At 42.6% G+C, this 14,016-nt stretch overlaps 2 protein-coding genes across 3 annotated transcripts in view; one reads left to right on the forward strand and one right to left on the reverse strand.

Moving 5' to 3' along the window:
* LOC126997882 (condensin complex subunit 3-like) overlaps window positions 1-4,117 on the reverse strand; it is a 155,972-nt gene extending 151,855 nt beyond the window's left edge. The window contains exon 1 of one of the 2 annotated variants that reach the window (XM_050859099.1): window positions 3,600-3,852. The gene's annotated coding sequence lies outside the window, so the exon portion shown is untranslated. Of the gene's footprint in view, window positions 1-3,599; window positions 3,853-3,935 lie in introns of those variants that run through there. The other variant, XM_050859097.1, reaches the window with a different exon arrangement.
* A 3,989-nt stretch (window positions 4,118-8,106) lies between these two features.
* Window positions 8,107-14,016, forward strand: part of LOC126997884 (uncharacterized) — a 50,216-nt gene continuing 44,306 nt past the window's right edge. Inside the window, exon 1 of the mRNA XM_050859104.1 lies at window positions 8,107-8,262. The gene's annotated coding sequence lies outside the window, so the exon portion shown is untranslated. The remainder of the gene's footprint in view (window positions 8,263-14,016) is intronic.

Consider the following 14,016-nt stretch of genomic DNA (forward strand, 5'->3'; position numbering starts at 1 on the left):
CCACAATGTTCCTGTTGATGACGCCAAGGCGGCTGTTTGCTTTGGCCGCTATAGTGGCTATGTGAGTGGCTGGTTTGAGGTCGTTGGAAATTGTGACTCGAGATCTTTTCTTTGGATGACTTTTGAAGGGTCTTGTTGCCGAGCTGGTAGTGTTGTTGAGGATTGAGTCGGCCAACGTGCATTGTTTTGCATTTCTCGGAGTTAAAGTTAACAGCCACTTTATGCTCCAATCATCCAGCCGTGCCATGTCCCTCTGCAGAATTGCAAGGTCCTCAGGTGTCTGGATGGTGCGGTATATCTTGGCGTCATCAGCAAAGAGGCTCACGCTGGATTCCAGATGACTGGTCAGGTCATTGATGTACACGATGAACAGCACTGGGCCCAGAACTGTCCCTTGGGGAACGCCGCTGTGCACAGGAAGCCATTCAGAGTGGGAGGTCCTGATAGTGACCCTGTGGTACCGTCCTGACAGGAAGCTCTTGATCCATTTCAGGAGAAGCCCATCGACACCCATTGCCTTAAGTTTAGTGCCAAGTCTCTCATGGGGAACTCTGTCAAATGCCTTCTCGCAGTCCAGGTAGTTGACATCGACACAGTCTCCTCTGTCCACAGCATTGACGAGGTCGTCGACGTAGCAGAGGAGGTTGGTGAGGCAGCTTCTATTTTTCCGGAAGCCGTGTTGGCTGTCCGTTATAAGGTCGTGAGTGGCCAAATAGTGTACTAAACCCTCACGGATCACCCTTCTAAGACCTTGGACACAACACTTGTAAGGGACACAGGGCGGTAATTGAGTGGGTCAGTCTTCGATCCTTTTTGTAGATAGGAGAGATGTTGGCCTTTCTCCAATCCTCCGGGACTTCCCAGTGCTCAAGGATGATCTAAAGATGTCAAGGAGGGGGTCACATAAAATGTCTGCACATTCCTTCAGCACAAGGGGGGAAATTCCGTCAGGACCTGGGGCTTTGGAGGCATTGAGTGCTGACAGCCTTGACTTTAATTCCCCTCTAGTCAGAGATACAGTCGATCTCGTGGGGCCCTGGTGCACATTATCTGGGGTGGTATAGGAATACCCATGTTCTCCCTAATAAACACTGTATTGAAGGCTCGGTTCATGACTTGCTGTTTCTTTGTCGTTTTCTGTTAGTTTCCCGGTGTCATCCTTTAGTGTTGTAAGTTTTTCTTTGGTTCCAGTCTTAGAACGAACATAGGCCCAGAAGTGCTTTGGGTTCTCTGTAGAATCTAGAGCCACCTGTCTCTCGTAGTTCCACTTGGCTGTCCTCACCTCTCTCGTCACTATGTTTCTGTGTCTGATGTACTGTTCTCTGTGGGTGTCGGTCCTCCTTGTTCTGTATTGCTGCCATGCTTCTTCCTTCTTGGCTATAAGTGCCTGTAACCTTCTGGTCATCCATTTGGGCCTGGTGGTTCCTTGGCTTCTTTTATAGTGTGGGACACAAGCCTGAACAGTCTTGGCGTAGTGTTTCATAAAAATCTCCCATTTTTCACTCACTGGCTCGGCAGCAAACAGGCTCGCCCAGTCGGTCTTGGCAAATTCCTCCCGCAATTTAGGTATGTCAGCTTTGTGATAGTTCAGCTTCCATTCATTTCCATCAGGTTCATTTACTTTGTGGTCTGTTGTGAGGGTAAAAGTTAAAACTGCATGTTTACTCAAGCCGATGGGTGGTAGGAAGCATAGGTCATGGATTTCAGTGTCGGTTTTTGTAAATACTAGGTCTAGTCGGAAGGGTTATCTGTATCCCATATGGGTCCAGTCGTCCACATTTTGGGTCCAAAAGTTGTCATTCACAGCATCCAGGAATTTACAGGCTTGGCCATAACCCTGAGTGCCACTCACTGTACGGTTCTCTTCCCAGACGATGTTTCCAAAGTTGAAGTCGCCACAGACTAGTATTTGCTTTTCCTTAGAATAAGATTCACTTAATCTAATCAGGTCACAGATGAGATCATTGTTGTCATGACTGGATGACGGAGTCCTATAAATAGTGCCTATAATTAAATCCCTCCCCGCCCTCTGACACTTAACCTCACACCAGACTGACTCTTGGCCTTGGTGGTCATTCAGGCAACCGACAGAATCCTCATTCGCGATGAGTCCATTGTTCACCAATAAGGCTACTCCTCCTCCCGGTGCATTCTGTACAGGTCTGTCCCTTCTTATGACAGTGTATTTCTTGGTGTTGAAGATATTGGAACTCAGGGTGTCCCTATTGCACTTGGTTTCTGTAAGAAAGACTAGGTCTGGTTGTTCTTTGTCGAGGAGAGCGTCTAGTTCAGCGGTTTTGTTACTGAGGCCATCGATGTTAGTGTACAAGCATTTAAGTGTCTGGTGTGAGGGGGTAGTCTTATCTCTAGCTACATTAAAAATATCTGAGTAAGATTGAACCAGTGCTTTTTTGAGATATGGGAGTCCAAAGTTTTTGCACCGAGTTCGTCCGCCGACTGCGATGAGTTTGTGCTCCGATTGTGACGAGTTCGTCCGTGCGCCGATTTCACCTGATACCGATACATTCAAAAGGAGGCTTGATACCTCCCTAAAAACATACTGGATGAGCCTCCTATTCCACACAACCCATGCCTACGGGGTGCAGTATCAAACTGTATAATTGACCAACTACAGTACAAAAAGAAAGAAAAATGTGGAGGTGGTGGACTTTCAAGTTGGCCGTGGTGATTCCACCAGAACTTCCGACAAGTAAGTCAGACAAGTAAGACACCATATCAGTACCACAGCCAACAAAACACTGGGGTTCCTGAGGAGTAATTTACATAACTGCACACCTGACATTAGACACATAGCTTATGACACACTTGTGAGACCAACACTGGAATACTGCTCCACGGTGTGGAATCCTCACACACACACACACAGAAACATTGATAGGTTAGAACAAATCAACACCAAGGCGGCTAGGTTCATTACAAACAATTACACTCGAACGCCTGGAATCACAACACGGATCAAACAACAGATAAACATGGAACCTCTTGACATACACAAACAAGCACACAGACTGACACTTATGTACAAGATCACAAACACTCACATTGACATTGACCCACAAACATACTTACACAAAGCAAACAGTCAACGTACTTGTAACACACATCCATAAATACCAAACATATCACACTAACACTGACGCATACAAGCACTCATACTTTCCACGCACCATACGTGACTGGAACAGCCTCCCTCAATAGATTTTAGACTGCGGTACAATAGACTCATTCAGAAAACAAATACATACTCACTTGTCACCACAACACACCAACACTAACAATTACACTTGATTCACTTCCCTCCCCTGCACACTCGGCTCCCCCGTCCCCCCAACAGCCAACACAATTATGCGTGTTATGCACATATACAGGTGCCCTGCGCATCATTAATCCAGATCCAGTTTTACCGGCGCATCATACATGTGGGGAGCCTGGTTAGAAAGGGGGGGCGAGGCCCCCCCCGTTAGAGGGTAGGTTATGTAAAGTTCGGGCAGTTTTTGTGGTGTGGCTAATGTGTGGCCCAAACTTGAGATCGTCACTCATCCACACATATTATTTACAAAAGCCATTAAGACACTCACCTTCTACGATGTTTCAGAATAAGTTCATTGAGGATTATTATAATGAGGCTAACACTGAAATTATTGACGGCCTTCATACGTAGAGCACTGCACCAGCAGTGAAGCAGCAGGGCCTGAAACCTCATCAACGGTAAACGGCAACGGTAAACGGTGCCTTGGTTTCCGCAGCCTCAGTGTGTGGCCGCTGGTCTGTAAGTGTGTGTGCCTGGGGGTGAACTTCAGGAAGTCAACGTTCTCCCTCACCTTGTCGAACCCTTCCAGGAGTTTACAGACCTTGCCCGTGCCTCCCCTGCCCCTAAGAACCTCAACACCACGTACTAACAGACGAAAACTCACTTCGGTGCCACACGAGGCCACTTCCTTTCCGTTCCCTTCTCCTGCCTCACGTATCGGCGCGTGGCTGTGATGGGAGCAGAGTAATAAGTACAAAGGCTCACAACTACAGGTGACGACGCCCGGACACACTCCTCCCTCGCCTTGACACTCCCGCCCAAACAGAAACACAACACCACCGGCCAGCGCTGACAACGCGAGGGACAAAGTGCTACATTGGCAAAGCAAAAGCGCTAGAAATCCCTGTATGATAGAAATCATCGAATGAAAGAAATCACTGTATGATAGAAATCCCTGTATGATAGAAATCCCTGAATGATAGAAATCCCTGCATATATTGTTATGCCGGACGTGTTACTTGGGTTCAGTGTCGCCGTCAGGAGACTCCGTGGGAGGGAGATATGTAAACACCTTGCACAGCTTCTGTAGCTTAATATTCTTCCTTAGTAGTACAATTCACTCTGACTCTTCACTAGCCACTAGCTTACTATGACTGGGACTGACTCCTCTCGCCCTCTTCTGCTATATATATCCAGAACAGTACAGTCTGGAACGTTACGGTATATTTTAGATCATACAAGAACATGTAGCAAAAATATGTGCGAGTTGGCAACACTTCCCACCTGGCGCCTGGCCGCTAGCCCTGTGGGGCGCGGGCGGGGCTTTGCTCCCCGCCCCCCTGCTCGCTCCTCACGGAGCCTTCTATAGAGGCCCATAGACGCCGGGGGAAGCTTCCAGCACAACAATATGATAAAAATCCCTGTATGATGGAAATCCCTGTATGATAGAAATCCCTGAATGAAAGAAATGATTAAATCCCTGAATAAAAGAAATTCCTGAATGAAAGGAATTCTTGAATGAAAGAAATCCCTGAATGAAAGAAATCCCTGAATGAAAGATTCCTGAATGAAAGAAATCCCAGAATGAAAGAAATCCCTGAATAAAAGAAATTCCTGAATGAAAGAAATCCCTGAATGAAAGAAATCCCTGAATGAAAGAAATCCCAAAATAAAAGAAATCCCTGAATAAAAGAAATTCCTGAATGAAAGAAATCCCTGAATGAAAGAAATCCCTGAATAAAAGAAATTCCTGAATGATAGAAATTCTTGAATGAAAGAAATCCATGAATGATAGAAATTCCTGAATGAGAGAAATTCCTGAATGATAGAAATTCCTGAATGAAAGAAATCCCTGAATGATAGAAATTCTTGAATGAAAGAAATCTCTGAATGAAAGAAATCCCTGCATGATAGAAATTCCTGAATGAAAAAAATCCCTGCTTGAATGATAGAAATTCCTGAATAAAAGAAATTTCTGAATGATAGAAATTCCTGAATGAAAGAAATTCCTGAATGTAAGAAATCCCTGAATGAAGGAAATCCCTGAATGATAGAAATTCCTGAATGATAGAAATTCCTGAATGATAGAAATTCTTAAATGAAGGAAATCCCTGAATGATAGAAACTCCTGAATGAAAGAAATCCCTGAATGATAGAAATTCCTGAATGATAGAAATTCCTGAATGAAAGAAATCCCTGAATGATAGAAATTCCTGAATGAAAGAAATCCCTGAATGATAGAAATTCCTGAATGAAAGAAATCCCTGAATGATAGAAATTCCTGAATGATAGAAATTCCTGAATGATAGAAATTCCTGAATGATAGAAATTCCTGAATGAAAGAAAGCCCTGAATGATAGAGATTCCTGAATGATAGAAATTCCTGAATGATAGAAATTCCTGAATGATAGAAATTCCTGAATGAAAGAAATTCCAGAATGATAGAAATTCCTGAATGAAAGAGAGCCCTGAATGATAGAAATTCCTGAATGATAGAAATCCCTGAATGATAGAAATCCCTGAATGATAGAAATTCCTGAATGATAGAAATCCCTGAATGATAGAAATTCCTGAATGATAGAAATTCCTGAATGAAAGAAATCCCTGAATGATAGAAATTCCTGAATGATAGAAATTCCTGAATGAAAGAAATCCCTGAATGATAGAAATTCCTGAATGAAAGAAATCCCTGAATGATAGAAATTCCTGAATGATAGAAATTTCTGAATGATAGAAATTCCTGAATGAAAGAAAGCCCTGAATGAAAGAAATTCCTGAATGAAAGAAATTCCTGAATGAAAGAAATCCCTGAACGAAAGAAATTCCTGAATGATAGAAATTCCTGAATGAAAGAAATTCCTGAATGAAAGAAATCCCTGAATGAAAGAAATTCCTGAATGATAGAAATTCCTGAATGAAAGAAATCCTTGAATGATAGAAATTCCAGAATGAAAGAAATCCCTGAATGATAGAAATCCCTGAATGAAAGAAATTCCTGAATGATAGAAATTCCTGAATGAAAGAAATCCTTGAATGATAGAAATTCCAGAATGAAAGAAATCCCTGAATGAAAGATAAATTCCTGAATGATAGAAATTCCTGAATGATAGAAATCCCTGAATGAAAGAAATTCCTGAATGAAAGAAATCCCTGAATGATAGAAATCCCTAAATGAAAGAAATTCCTGAATGAAAGAAATCCCTGAATGAAACAAATCCCGGAATGAAAGAAATTCCTGAATGGTAGAAATTCTTAAATGAAAGAAATCCCTGAATGATAGAAATTCTTGAATGATAGAAAGCTATCCCAGAATAAAAGAAATTCCTGAATGAAAGAAATCTGTAATGTAGTATATTATAATATACATGTGAGTGTGTGAATGTGTGTGTCTAAGCACAGGCTCACTGGCTCAGGGCCTTTGCCAGGATGCAATGGAACGCATCAGATCATCTAAAGGACAATCTACTTGCTGTCTTGGTTAGAGGCGTCACTTGATTTCAGATCGGGTTCTCCCCATCTAGGTAAGAAATCCATATAAGAAATTTCACTGAGCAATGATAACTTGAAAGGCACTAGAAAAGTTTGACTGCTGTACTCCAAATCATGTTATCAACTATTGATACGAGGGGAAGCCAAAAGCAATCAAAGGGTAGGCCTACAGGAATATTATGGTGTGTAGATCATAAAATATTTTAATATGATTAGCAGCAGTAAATTTTTATATAATTTACGCCAAAAAATCATAGACTCCACAAATTTAGACTTTTATAATACGGATCCAAGATTTCCCTAGATTTCTCCAAATTTGCCAGTTTCCCTAGATTTGTCCCTAAAATTGATGAAATTTCCCAATCTAGTGTCATTTCCCCAAAAAGTGGGAGCCCTGGTCCAGTGTTACCAAATCGTCAAGACGAAAATGTGCTAGACGTGCTGTGAAAATATGCTTACTCTACCCAAAAAGTGTTAAATATAATAATAAAGTATGCTAAAATTATGCTGACTCATTATTAGCTAAACATAATAAACCGAAAGATATATTAAAAACAGTGCATGTTACTTAACACACTTTAATGGAAACATAATTTGACTTGACCTCTTTCAAGAGGAGTGTGTATATATCAAGATGCCTCTCCACCCGAAATTGACTTTTCTTTTGGCCACTCTTCACTTTTTTCTTTTGAAGGAGCAGCGATTAGCGTTTTTTTTTTCCCTACACTTTGTTGCCCTTGAGCTGCTTCCGAAGCTGTAAAAAAAAAAAAAAAAAAAAAAAAAAAAAATTGCGGAACAAAGATTTTAGTTTGTAATTTGTGTATGCAACAAATCCTACAAAATTTTGGGGATATGCGCCTTCAGAACCACTTCTGCAAATGCAAACCTGTCCGCAAACCCTCACATGGCGGCGTGTTGCGTATACGTAGGAGTGAGGCTGGCCACAAAAGTGTCCCCCCCAAAAAGCTACTGGAAATCTTAATAATATCCGTGGGCTACCCGCGGATGTTCAAATCCGTGGATGTTTAATGGGCGGATGTTTAGATTTGACTATATATATATATATATATATATATATATATATATATATATATATATATATATATATATATATATATATATATATGGTCCCGTCCCCAGCCGATTACATACCTGACAGCCTCACCGCCTTTCTAGCCCCTTCCTCCTCGATGCAACCAGCTTTCTTGTAATGAGGCTTTTCCCAACTGGTGGTTCATCGTTGGAGTGAAGAAGATATTTATTAAACAAAGCTGTCTTTTGACGCTCCTGCTGTTCATTTTTAGTAAGAAGGCAAAGTGTGGCAACCGAATTCTTATCTACGTTACATGACTCACGCCTGAAACGGCCAAGTAGGCGTATCAGTGTGCTTCCTGGCGGCGTATAGTACGTGGGTACCATAGTTCCTTGATATCACCCTAGGAAGTACTGTCTCCTTGATTGCACCCTATCTGTGGTCATGGCCGGAGGTCAAGCAGGAAAAGGTGGGTCGCTGCACGTGGCGGCAGGTGGGTCTGTGCATAGTGATGATCAGTGTGCATGATTTTGGACGAAGATGACAAACAAGGAAAAAATACGTGATTTCACAGGACCTTCAAAGGGGCAAAGAGCCAATTAATCCAATGAAATACCAGTGTCGGCACAAACGGCATCAAATCGTTGATTCCGTTTGCTTTGAGTTGATCCAAGAAGTCCCGCCCAATATCCTCCTACTGACTCCACCTAAATATGTGGGATTGGCTGGCTAGGGAAGTGGGAGGTGCAGTGCACTACGTCAAAGTTCGTTTGGTGACGAGCGAAGGGTAGGTGGACAGCAGGACGGAGGTCAAGGCCACTGGCTCTCCCTCGAACCTCGGGATTAGCGACCCAACCCAACCCATCACACAATCCCACGCATACACACTCTCTCTGTTTTAAAATACTTAATGGTTTCACGAATGTAGACAGATCAACATTGTTTATGATTGATGACACTTTGCGAACGAGGAACAATGGCACAAAACTCAAATGTAGACAAGTAAATTCAGACTGCACCAAATTTTTCTTCACCAACGTTGTAGTGCGAGAATGGAATTAGCTCCCACCATCAGTGGTCCAGTGTAACACGATTGACTCCTTTAAAAACAAGCTCGACCGTCACTTCCTTGAACTTAATATTAACTAGAGCAGAAAAGCAACGTTTTGGAGCCATCTGATTAATGTAAAATCACTTAGGTTTTAGGACAGACCACCTAGTCTGGACCATGGGGTCTGTGTGGTCTGATTTTCTATGTAAATCTCTCTCTCTCTCTCTCTCTCACTAGTGGCGTCCATCAGGGCTCGGTTCTTGGTCCAGTGCTCTTCCTTATTTACATCAACGACGTGGATGTTGGACTCAATAACCGCATTAGTAAATTTGCAGACGACACAAAGATTGGTAACTCGGTTCTCACTGACGAAGACAAGCAAAGCCTCCAAGAGGATCTGCACAAAATTTCAGCTTGGTCGGATAGATGGGAGATGCCCTTTAACGTAGACAAGTGCCAGGTCCTTCATATTGGAACGAGGAATAAGAAGTTCGATTACGAAATGCGCGGCGTTAAACTCAAAAGTGTTCAATGCGTCAAGGACTTGGGGGTCAAAATCGCGTCAAACCTCAAATTCTCACAGCAATGCATCGATGCAGCAAATAAAGCGAACAGAATGTTGGGCTTCATTAAAAGAAACTTTTTATTCAAGAATAAAGATGTAATACTCCCGCTCTACAATAGTTTAGTCAGACCCCACTTGGAATATGCGGTACAGTTTTGGTCTCCTCACCATGCAAAGGATATTGCTAAATTTGAAGGTGTTCAGCGTCGGGCAACGAAAATGATCCCTTCCTTGCGCAACAAATCCTACGAAGAAAGGCTTTCTACCCTTAACATGTTCTCTCTTGAGAAACGTCGCCTCCGAGGAAAACTGATCGAATGTTTTAAAATACTTAACGGTTTCACGAATGTAGACAGATCAACATTGTTTATGATCGATGACACTTTGCGCACGAGGTACAATGGCGTAAAACTCAAATGTAGACAAGTAAATTCAGACTGCACCAAATTTTTCTTCACCAACGTTGTAGTGCGAGAATGGAATAAGCTTCCACCATCAGTGGTCCAGTGTAACACGATTGACTCCTTCAAAAATAAGCTCGACCGTCACTTCCTTCAACTTAATATCAACTAGAGTAGAAATGCAACGTTTTGGAGCTTTCTGATTAATGTAAAATCACTTAGGTTTAAGGACAGACCACCAAGTCTGGACCATGGGGTCTGTGTGGTCTGACTTTCTATGTAATTATATGTAATTATCTCTCTCTCTCTCTCTCTCTCTCAAGCTCCTTCAAGTTGGAACAAGGAATAAGAAGTTCGATTACGAAATGCGCGGCGTTAAACTCAAAAGCGTTCAATGCGTTAAGGACTTGGGGGTCAAAATCGTGTCAAACCTCAAATTCTCACAGCAATGCATCGATGCAGCAAATAAAGCGAACAGAATGTTGGGTTTCATTAAAAGAAACTTTTTATTCAAGAATAAAGATGTAATACTTCCACTCTACAATAGTTTAGTCAGACCCCACTTGGAATATGCGGTACTGTTTTGGTCTCCCCCACCATGCAAAGGACATTGCTAAATTAGGTGTTCAGCGTCGGGCAACAAAAATGATCCCTTCCTTGCGCAACAAATCTTAAGAAGAAAGGCTTTCCACCCTTAACATGTTCTCTCTTGAGAAACGTCGCCTCCGAGGAAAACTGATCGAATGTTTTAAAATACTTAATGGTTTCACGAATGTAGACAGATCAACATTGTTTATGATCGATGACACTTTGCGTACGAGGAACAATAGCGTAAAACTCAAATGTAGACAAGTAAATTCAGACTGCACCAAATTTTTCTTCACTAACGTTGTAGTGCGAGAATGGAATAAGCTCCCACCGTCAGTGGTCCAGTGTAACACGATTGACTCCTTCAAAAACAAGTTCGACGGTCACTTCCTTCAACTTAATATCAACTACTATGGGTTTCACTGGCCGTGTTACACTGTTTTTCGCAAATAATTCCTAAACAAATTGTCGGATCAGTATGGTATTTCAACACCAAGCCTTTTACACCCCTACATAATTTATGGGCCACATATCATATTGCTATATGCGTTTACGAAGGAGTTTACTCTTGTATATTAAGCCGAAGCCAGGAGGTCACGTCTTCACTTTCAGAGGACGCGTCCCCACCCCCCAAACACCCCCACCACCCTCCCATATTTCCCCCCTCCATCCTCCTTTCGTATCCCTCCCCGTCTCCTCCTTACCCTCCCCTCCCCTCATTACTCAATTTCCTGCCTCTTCCATTATGTTATACCGTTTACTTTATGTACTGTACTTATAGCTACGTATGTCATATAGGTATGCATCTAAGTAATGCAGTGTGTGCAGCTTTCAGTATTACTTAACATGTAACGTGGGAGTACTGCAAGCTTTCATGGAGGCAAAACGTATATCACGTTCATTACTGTATAACATCATGTTTACGCAAATGTAGTAGGAGGCAAATGTGCTGTACGTAGGTCCTATGGCCAGCCGAATGAACACGCTCTATTTGTATTACCTGTGGCCTTGACTTTCTTGTAATAACTTGTTCTTCTTTAGAACATAGTGTATTTATCACACAACATGGTCAAGTTGACATTATATTATTTTGTTGACTTGTGTCGTTCATAACCACAGGGTTCCATATAAATTGCACAATTGTTCTTCTCTGCATCACTGCATCTTTGTTTATTGATGCCTAATGGTAATAATGGCGTTGTAGCTTTATCAAGTACATTTGAGGCAATAAATATACAAAATATGCTGTGGGATATTATGAAGTTACTGTATGTTATACATTGTATTATTTTTATGAAATGAAAGTATTATGATCGATGGCGAAGAACAAATGCCGTCCTGCATCCACGTGGGCAATGGAGCAACATGCCTGACATCGTTGATGGTTGTTGTGCTTGTGCCTCGGTCCTCAATGCAGGACGTTAAGTCACTTCGTTCACGCCACCCCGGTCGTGGCGTGACATGACGTATCACTCACTGATTTCATGCTATCAGAGTAGGCGGAGCCCACTACTTTTTTAGTAGAGCATCTTAGTAACTACTATCACCGCCCCAGACGCCAAACAAGGTAGCAAAGCTATTCTAATATTTACTCCGAATGTATTCCGTACCAATGTACGTGATGGTATGTAGTACCATACCTCCCTATCACGTACACGTGTGCGGGACGGTGATAAAGGGGTTAAGGGAGACGGGGAGGGGGTGGGTGAGGTATAAGGGTAGGGAGGGAATAGTCTGGGGGTTGGTAGGGGTGTAGGCGGGGCTAGACGAGTACCCCACATTCGTTCGAATGTGCATACGACCTTAGTGACCATGCCTGGCTTCGGCTTAATATACAGGAGTAAACTCCTTCGTAAACACATATAGCAATATGCTATGTGGGCCATAAATTATGTAGGGGTGTAAAAGGCTTGGTGTTGAAATACCATACTGATCCGACAATTTGTTTAGGAATTATTTGCGAAAAACAGTGTAACACGGCCAGTGAAACCCATAGAGTTGAAATGCATCGTTTTGGAGCCTTCTGATTAATGTAGAATCACTTAGGTTTAAGGACAGACCACCTAGTCTGGACTATGGGGTCTGTGTGGTCTGATTTTCTATGTAAATCTATGTAAATTCTCTCTCTCTCTCTCTCACACACACACACACACACACACACACACAAGCATACATATTCCCCCTCCCCCCCCCACACACACACACGAGATTTTTTTTTTTTTTGCCATCAGCCCTGGCGGGCTATCAGGCCATATTAATTATTTTTAGAGGTTTGCAGTTTTATTTTTTTGTTTTGTTTCATCAGCATCATTCATACAGTCATTCATTCACCTCATCCACATAGCTTACCAAAAAAATAAAAAATAAAAAATAAAAAATAAAAAAATAAAAAAATAAAAAAGATCAGAGAGAGAGAGAGAGAGAGAGAGAGAGAGAGAGAGAGAGAGAGAGAGGCCTCACGTGTCAGGACCCAAGAGGGGCCTGAGCGGGAGGGGAATTTAGAGTTCCATTGGTGACGGTGGGCGAAATTTGTTGATGTATTTCACGCATTACACAGAATATGAAGAAACTTTAGTAAATTAAGGAAGCCCTGTGGAGTGTCCGTTCTCCAACATGTTTCACCCAAACCAAATCGCCCTAGCTGCCCATCACCATCAACCAATCACCTGCAACAGAGTGGCTATGCCCTTCCTACATCGCCTGTGGGGAGGGGCTACTGGGTTCAACTCGGGTTAGTAGTAGTAGTAGTAGTGGAAGGAGGAGGAAGAGATGGAGGAGGATATGAAGGCTAGGAGGAGGAGGAGTAAGAGCATATTGAGGAAGGAAGTAGGAGCATCAGATAGGGGAAGGAAGGAGGAAGAGGAGGAAGAAGATTATAATTTTTTTCTCTAAATTTATTATACCATTGCTCTTCCTACAACTGGTGCTTTTACTACTACTACTACTACTACTACTACTACTACTACTACTACTACTACTACTACTACTACTACTACTACTACTACTACTACTACTACTACTACTACTACTACTACTACTACTACTACTACTATTGCTACTACTACTACTACTACTACTACTACTACATAAATGATACCTCCACCCATGTTTATTTTCCCGACACATAATCATGGAGGGCTCCATAGTTTGGAGGTCATTAGCCCCAACTCTGTTCGCTAATGACTGTGGCATCCAACCATATCGCTAATACTACCTGACACTAAATCACCTATCGTCTATTACGTCTAGATCCCCTTTTCCTTCCCTACTCAAGTCACTCCCGACCCACCCTAATGTCACTCTCCACCACTGTGGCTTCATAGTCCATATTGGAGATGTTGGTGGCTTTTGGGCCAGAGTGTCTGGTGCCCCTGAGACATAAGATGGCCGACCTGAGCAGGGAGAACGAGAGGCGACACCTCATCCAGGCGACAACGTGGCTCCTTGGCTGATGCTTCTTTTCTGAGATTAGTTCCGCGAGGCGTGCGTAGAAGCATTGGGCCCTGGGACCCATCCCGCCGGATGTGGTGAAGACGAGGGAGGCGAAGCTGCCCTGATCCACATGTTGGATTCTTTCACCGTATGCCCATGTCTTCTCCTGCTCGTTCCTGTGGTGGG

The sequence above is a fragment of the Eriocheir sinensis genome, chromosome 13, assembly GCF_024679095.1.
Source record: "Eriocheir sinensis breed Jianghai 21 chromosome 13, ASM2467909v1, whole genome shotgun sequence".
NCBI lineage: Eukaryota > Metazoa > Arthropoda > Malacostraca > Decapoda > Varunidae > Eriocheir > Eriocheir sinensis.